The following is an 8,265-nucleotide window of genomic DNA, read 5'->3' as shown; positions in this document are numbered from 1 at the left end:
ACATATGGCAGGACTGCGAAATCACAGTGTCACGGTGCGAGACTAATGGATCAGCCCATTTAAAAAACATTCCGACCACTGAACTCTTCTGGGGAAGGTGTAATTACAAGAGGAGGTTTCTTCTTCAGGATGTTTGAAATAGGGTAGCCTTTCGATTTCAGCGCATTTTTGACGTGAATAACTTCTTTTGACTTCCCTCCGAGGTGCTCGGTAGTTTTAAAGCGCGGTTCAGAAGGATAGAGGCAGTTCTAATTTTGCGCCTCTTTTCATGATGCGAATTAAAGTTTAAGTATTCGTGTTTATATTATCAAAGTAAATCATTGACACTGTACAGTGACGTGTTATTTCGTGAAAGCAAAAAATAAAAAAAAATAAAAAAAATAAAAACAATTAAAAACAATTAAATTATTTTTTACACAACAGTGACTTTTTTAATTTTGAGTGCTACTTTAAGGTGATTACTCAGAATTTCATTTTCTGTGCCAACTGAGCGAGGGTGCCGCCATCCGGGCCGGAAGTAAAATGAAATGCGTAGAGCTTTGTAACTTTCATTTCTGCTGTAGGGATGCGCCTAGGGTCCCTCACGGGGACGTCAGGGGTAAATTTAGTACATCAGATTTCATTCTCGTCCACATAGCCCTTTTCGCTCCTCTTAGCCGGCGGGGCCTTGGCATGAGAATCGAAGGTCTCTGGAGAGATAGGATTTTCGAATTTTTGATTGGCTTAACGAGGAATAAAACACAAATAGCGGTGAGAAACATATTCAACTTACGCATTTTAATAACTTGACGTTTCGTATGCTACGCAGCATACATTTTCAAAAGTGGAATAAAGACCGTTACAATTTTTTGAAAACTATATATGAAATGTAAATAAGGGGTCTGGAATTAACAAATGGTAAACGCCATAGCGTGCACTATTGAGTTATGGATGCACGCGGGAGGTTGCTAAGCACGAAAGAAGCGTAAGAGTCGCACAAGACGATAGCCGAGTGCGACTCTAGCTTGTTGAGTGCTTAGCAAACCTCCCAAGTGCATCCATAACTCAATAGTGCACGCTATGGCGTTTACCATTTGTTTTATAACATAACATTGAGACATTGGAACAACAGAAGTCCTTTTATTGAGCTACATCACAAAAAAATGTTCGTGTAGTCTTACATGACAAGAGAAAACGAGCGCGCGAAAATTCATTCATGACAACCGACTGCACACCAGTAACTCGATGAAGTTTAATCTTCAGACAACTGTGAAGACAGCTTCGCATTTCTGGCAGAAGGACGTCGGCCATTACTTTGAAAACAATGTCTCTCAAAAGATTTGCTTTGTAAACATTAGCACACACGTCAGCAGCGTACACCCATGGGCAAATAGTAGATGCTAAATTAACCAATCAGAGCGCGCGCTTTGCTTTAGTTATGTTATAAACGAGATTAAGAAACATCTGTTTCTTAACAGTAAAACAATAAAAGCCTAAGCTTATTAATAAAGTATCAGCTTCTCACTGCTGACGTTTACAATAAGAGCCGGCTTAAGTTCTTGGATAAGCAAAGTTTCTTTAATTTTACAATGATAATCTGTTTTATCAGAAGCTAGAATATCAAAATGACCCCACTTGATGTTGTGACCTGTGGCTTTTATATGGTCGGCAATGGCTGATGTGGGGTCAGTCTTAGTGAGAGCACTGAAATGTTCCGTTTTCCTATCATGAAGCCGTCGTTTTGTTTTGCCTATGTAAAAGTCACTGCAGTCCCAGCAAGCAGCTTTATAAATGACCTTAGATTTCTGTGAACGATTTAGACGGTCCTTGTATTGAAAGAGAGATTTGATTCGGCGAGTGCTTTGAAAAATTATCTTAAGATTGACACATGAACAGAAATTGTATACATATGATTTCAGACGCTTAGAGATTTGGTCACTTTGTACACCTAAGTAAAGTAATAAGATGATAATATCTTTCTTTGGAAGCGCAGGGACGGGGCTGCCTGGCTTGTTTCTGTTTCTGTTTAGGACGTCGTTAATGTTGTAAGTGATAATACCTTGTGGGTAGCCATTTTGAAGGAGGAGTTTGCGAAGGTCATCAAGGGCAGATTTAAGCAGGAAAGCGGAGGAGCAAATTCGGTAACAGCGATAAGTGAGTGTACGTTGATGACACTTTCACCATGTTTGACAGCAAAGACACTGCTAATGAGTTCCTGCGATATTTAAACAGTCGTCACGAGAGCATCAAGACAATGAAATTCCTTTTTTAGACATCCTCATCAAACGCTGCCCAAACAACACTTTTGCCACATCCATCTACCGAAAAAAGACGTTTACTGGCCTTTATACTAAATGGGATTCCTTTACTCCACGCAAGTACAAAATAAATCTCATTCGTACACTTACTTATCGCTGTTACCGAATTTGCTCCTCCGCTTTCCTGCTTAAATCTGCCCTTGATGACCTTCGCAAACTCCTCCTTCAAAATGGCTACCCACAAGGTATTATCACTTACAACATTAACGACGTCCTAAACAGAAACAGAAACAAGCCAAGCAGCCCCGTCCCTACGGTTCCAAAGAAAGATATTATCATCTTATTACTTTACTTAGGTGTACAAAGTGACCAAATCTCTAAGCGTCTGAAATCATGTGTATACAATTTCTGTTCATGTGTCAACCTTAAGATAATTTTTCAAAGCACTCGCCGAATCAAATCTTTCTTTCAATACAAGGACCGTCTAAATCGTTCACAGAAATCTAAGGTCATTTATAAAGCTGCTTGCTGGGACTGCAGTGACTTTTATATAGGGAAAACAAAACGACGGCTTCATGATAGGAAAACGGAACATTTCAGGGGTCTCACTAAGAATGACCCCACATCATCCATTGCCGACCATATCAAAGCCACAGGTCACAACATCAAGTGGGATCATTTTGATATTCTAGCTTCTGGTAAAACAGATTATCATTGTAAAATTAAAGAAACTTTGCTTATCCAAGAACTTAAGCCGGCTCTTAATGTAAACATCAGCAGTGAGAAGCTGATACTTTATTAATAAGCTTAGGCTTTTATTGTTTTACTGTTAAGAAACAGATGTTTCTTAATCTCGTTTACATTTCATATATAATTTTCAAAAAATTGTAACGGTCTTTATTCCACTTTTGAAAATGTATGTTGCGTAGCATACGAAACGTCAAGTTATTAAAATGCGTAAGTTTAATATGTTTATCACCGCTATCTGTGTTTCATTCCTCGTTAAACTACGATGGCCCAAGAACAAAAGCCTTTTTGATTGGCTGTTTGAAAACAAAGAAATCTTGAACGGAAGTCAGAACGTTCGGCCCATTGCTGGCGCGAAAATATGAAACAGCTGTGACCAGCGGTGTCGAGCGGTGTTTAAAATGGAGGAAATGGAGGATTTGGGCCATATTGTTTAACTCACGGCTCAACACTTGTCGCTGTTACAACAAAACGGTTTTTTTTAGAAACCCAAGTTGATATATTCGGCGGGGAAAGCAGCAAAGAGCCGGAAATTTTAAAAGTGCTTGAGTTTTTAACTGGGTAAGAAATTAAGTTTGGCGATGGTTCGAACCATGTACAGAAAGGTGAAGAATATTAAAGAATTCCGTTCATTGTTGCTGCAACCACTTTCTCCGCAGGAATTGTCGATCGTAAGGTCTTGTGTGAAAAGAGTTTGTGGCTCGCAACAGGTTGAAGAATCACCTTCGTCAAGTCAGCACTCGACGAAGAGTGAACCGCGGAAGTGTCGAAAGTGGTCGGATGTGTCTTTTCCTCGAGGCAGCTTGAGGGCGATCAACATCACAACAAAAATCCCCCTCCATTTAGACCTATTGCTTCCAAAAATAACACAAATGCACTACAGCGCCCCTCACAATTTTAAAAAGTTAGAACCTTTTATAAATGCGGGCTTAGGGTTGGTGTTTCAGAAAATATGTCTAAAATATATTACTGTTTGTACTTGAAGGAAAACGGTGTGTAAATGGTTTTGTTTCCCGGCGAATAATTGTTTGCATATTTTTTTGCTTTGGCATCAATGGAAGGAACCAGGGGAAGGCCAGTGAGTGATTTCCACTTTTCTTTGCTGGCCCCAATCTCCAAACGGGGAAGTGGAACTGATGATAATGATGATAAGTGGATAATGTTTCAGCTATGTACTGATGCAAAAGGTTAGGAAGTGCTCCTTTTGCAGTCATGTATAATTAAATGATTTAGGTGAAATTAGGGTTTGAAAAACCATGTCTCAGCAAGGCATCAATTTCAAAACAAATCTGTCACTGCATAAAACTATACACATTCAGTTCTCAACTCTGATATATGTGCAACTGAAAACAGACATTAAGATATTCTGTTTGTGTTTACCACCTGACAACTGATCACTGAGAGACTTGCAATCAACCCCTAAAAATGAAGAGACCTCTTTACCAACATTGAGGGTAGAAAAATATACCCGTTTCTTCAAGTCTCATATGAAAAATTTGGGGCAATTTGAGTTTTACTAAATAAATGACTTGATTTTTTCATTTCATGGATACTTAACAAATTAGTACCGGTAACTGAGGAAATGTAAACACCAATAGTCTTATGGATAAAGTTTAAAAGTTTACAGTGGATTAGAAAACATACAATGTGTTCATAACTTACAAAATGGGGGCTAAGCAATGAAATTTTCACTTTTCAAGAACAAGTGGCCAACCTATAATTTCTCCTTTATACTCTAGTAGTAACACATTTTCAAGTAGACAGGCCAAGTTAAGAAAATCATCAACCTAGGGATACTGTTTTGAGGTCACATTTTTTAAATTATATTGTCAATGTACAATGTTTACAATAAGAGTATGTAAATTGGAGTAAATCACTGTAGGGGGCATCCTCTCTCTCATAACTCGTAGTTTTGCTATGTACAGGAGAAGCAGCACTTTGATTTTGCCATCACTAGTGTGTGGCCATGTTGAACATGTGTAGAAAATGTTCTGCCTATTGGGGTTCACTGCAATGATTTCTGGATCCTGACCATTCCAAGGGAACTTTGTATAACGTGTATAACATAATAACAGCAATAATATGTATGACATTTTGTTTGCTCAGTTACTGTTGCAGTCAGTGCAACTACAGGCACCATTGCAAATATGGTACGTAGTATACCCAGTTGGGCATATGCAGGCCAAAAACTCTTCATGTAAATACAATGTATGCAAATGTTTGCTGATTTAGCAATGATTATAATTAGAATTTCCACATTTTGCATTAATATATACTAGTATATCAAATTGTCACAGACTAATTTTACTGTTTGAAAGCCACTCATACGGGATTGGGATTGTCTGAGTGCATCAATAAAATAGAAATGATGATCACACAAACAATACCACCATTCACTGTAATAATTTGCAACCTGTTACAATATGCACGTGATTACTATCAATGTTCAACTAGACTAGTATCGAGTTTCATCCTCGTGTCTTACTGCGCTGTATGCTATTGAGTGTTTGATTAAACGGAACTTGAAACATGGTGGCAGCGAAATAGGATTAAGAATCCTTCGCCTACCACTTACAGAGTCGCAAACTACAGCTGAAATAATCCTGTAACCATGTCTGACACCGAAACGGCGCCTGAAGCACCACCACCTGGTTTTTCGCAACAGCCACAAGCACAACAGGGATTTGTGCCACAGCCGTCTTTCGGCGCGATGGCCGGGATAATGCCCCCTGGAAAATTAGTTACGACTGGGAACGTGGCGGACAACTGGAAAGTATGGAAACAAATGTGGACCAACTACATGGTCATTGCTCAATTCGAGATGAAATCATCGGAGTACAGGGTCGCATTGTTTCTCCATTGTATCGGCGTTGATGCGCTAAAGATTTTTAACGGCTTCCAATTCGACAGTCCAGACGATAAAAATGACCTGGCAAGGATAATACAAAAGTTCGACGAATTCACCATCGGAGAACTGAACGAAACCTTTGAAAGGTACACTTTCAACTCCAGAAACCAACAGGAAAACGAAAGCATTGATGCTTATGTCACCGCCCTCCGCACACTCGCGAAAACATGTAATTTTTGCGACTGCATGCGTAATTCGATCATTCGTGACAGGATCGTCCTGGGCATTCAAGATCACCGCACTCGCAAACGGCTCCTACAAGAACGGAGTCTCATTCTGTCGAAGTGTATCGATCTTTGCAAGAGTTCTGAAGCAACAAATTTGCAATTAAAAACGATCTCTGGCGCCCAGCACGAAGATGTTCACGCCATGCAAGATAAACATCCGCCTTCAAGCCGCCGTGATGACAAGTCCAAAAAGAGCCGCGCGGGGAAACCGAAGACATGTAAATTCTGTGGCAAAGCACATCCTTTCGAAAAGGGCGAGTGTCCAGCGTGGGGAGCGAAATATACAAAGTACGGTGGCAGAAATCACTTCGCAACAACTTGCACAACTCCGACTAGAAAAGTACACAACCGGAGGGATGAATCCTCCGATGACAGCGACGTGGAGTACATTACAAGCTTTGTTGCACAACCGGAAATGATACACGCCGTCACGCAAGAGCATGATTACCCAAAAGCAATCTACACTGAAATGTTTGTAGACAAGACAGAAGTGAAATTTCAAGTAGACAGCGGCGCCTCAGTGAATGTCATTCCCGTCAGTTTTGTGGCTGACAAGAAGCTCGAGCCCACCACAAAGACGCTACAAATGTGGAACGACACAACACTAAAGCCACTGGGTTCCTGTTGATTAATTCTCCACAATCCAAAGAACAAGAAGAAGTTCTCGGTGGAATTCCTTGTCGTTGACAGACAACTGACACCACTCATAGCAGCAAAGGCAGCTCAACAGATGGACCTAATTACTGTCAACACGCAAAACTTCAAGATCGCAGAACCGCCTGAACGACCGAGGACAGAGGTTAGGAGTGTGCAGACTGCTGATCAAATAGTAGCCAGCTACCCAGATGTGTTTCAAAGAGAGCTAGGAGCACCACCAGGAACAGTTCACCTTGAAGTCGAACAGGGCGCCACTCCCGTCGTCGCACCGCCTCGCCGTGTCCCAACGTCACTCAAAAAGAAGCTGAAGGAAGAATTGGATCGACTACAGCAGTTGGAGGTCATAGCTCCAATCAATGAGCCCACTCCATGGGTTAGCAGTCTTGCTGTGGCTGTGATGAAATCTGGAGCGCTGAGAATCTGTATCGATCCCAGGCCACTTAACACCGCCCTGAAGAGAGTAAGGTATCAGCTTCCTGTGCTTGAGGACATACTCCCGGAGCTGTCAAAAGCAAGGGTATTCTCAACAGTTGACCTCAAGTCGGGATACTGACACTGTGTCCTCGCCCCTGAATCCAGCGCACTCACGACCTTCGCGACCCCCTATGGAAGGTATAAATGGATTCGTCTGCCCTTCGGTCTCTCCGCCTCACCCGAGATATTCCAGAAGCACCTTATTCATGCACTGGAAAACCTACCCGGTGTTCTGTGCATCGCGGACGACATCCTCATCTATGGCACTGGAGAGACCGACGAAGAAGCAACCGAAAACCATGACAGAAGTCTACAAGATCTCCTTCAAAGGTGCAAGGACCGCGGCATTGTCCTCAACCCAGACAAGATGAGGCTGAGGATGAGCGAAGTAAATTTCATGGGACATCTTCTGACGAACAAGGGCCTGAAGTCCGATCCTGCTAAAGTAGAGGCGATCACGAAGATGCCTAAGCCACGAGACGTTGAGGGTGTTCAGCGCCTCAACGGATTCGTCAATTATCTAGCCAAGTTCCTTCCAAAACTGTCTGAAGTCATGGAACCGATTCGTCGCCTGACTCGGAAGGACTCTTCATGGAACTGGTCCTCGGAACAAGACCAGGCGTTCGCAGATGTGCAACGGCTAGTTACAGAAGCGCCTGTTCTATGTTACTACGACCCTTCACAGGACCTTGCCATACAGTGTGATGCGAGCCAGGGTGGCCTTGGCGCAGCGATACTTCAGAACGGCAAGCCCATAGAGTACGCAAGTTGTTCCCTCACCGACACAGAAACCCGGTACGCTCAAATAGAGAGGGAGATGCTGGCGATTGTCTTTGCTCTTGAGCGTTTCAACCAGTACACATTTGGTCGACATGTACACATCGAAAGTGACCACAAGCCACTGGAAATGATTCTACTGAAACCACTCGCTCGAGCACCTCGACGCCTCCAGTTAATGATGATGAGGTTACAGAAATATGATTTCACCGTGCACTATGAGCGTGGCAAGAACATG

The sequence above is a fragment of the Orbicella faveolata genome, unplaced genomic scaffold, assembly GCF_042242905.1.
Source record: "Orbicella faveolata isolate gen_17 unplaced genomic scaffold, um_ofav_v1 contig_4, whole genome shotgun sequence".
Classification (NCBI taxonomy): domain Eukaryota; kingdom Metazoa; phylum Cnidaria; class Anthozoa; order Scleractinia; family Merulinidae; genus Orbicella; species Orbicella faveolata.
Note: the sequence above shows the minus strand (reverse complement) of the source record.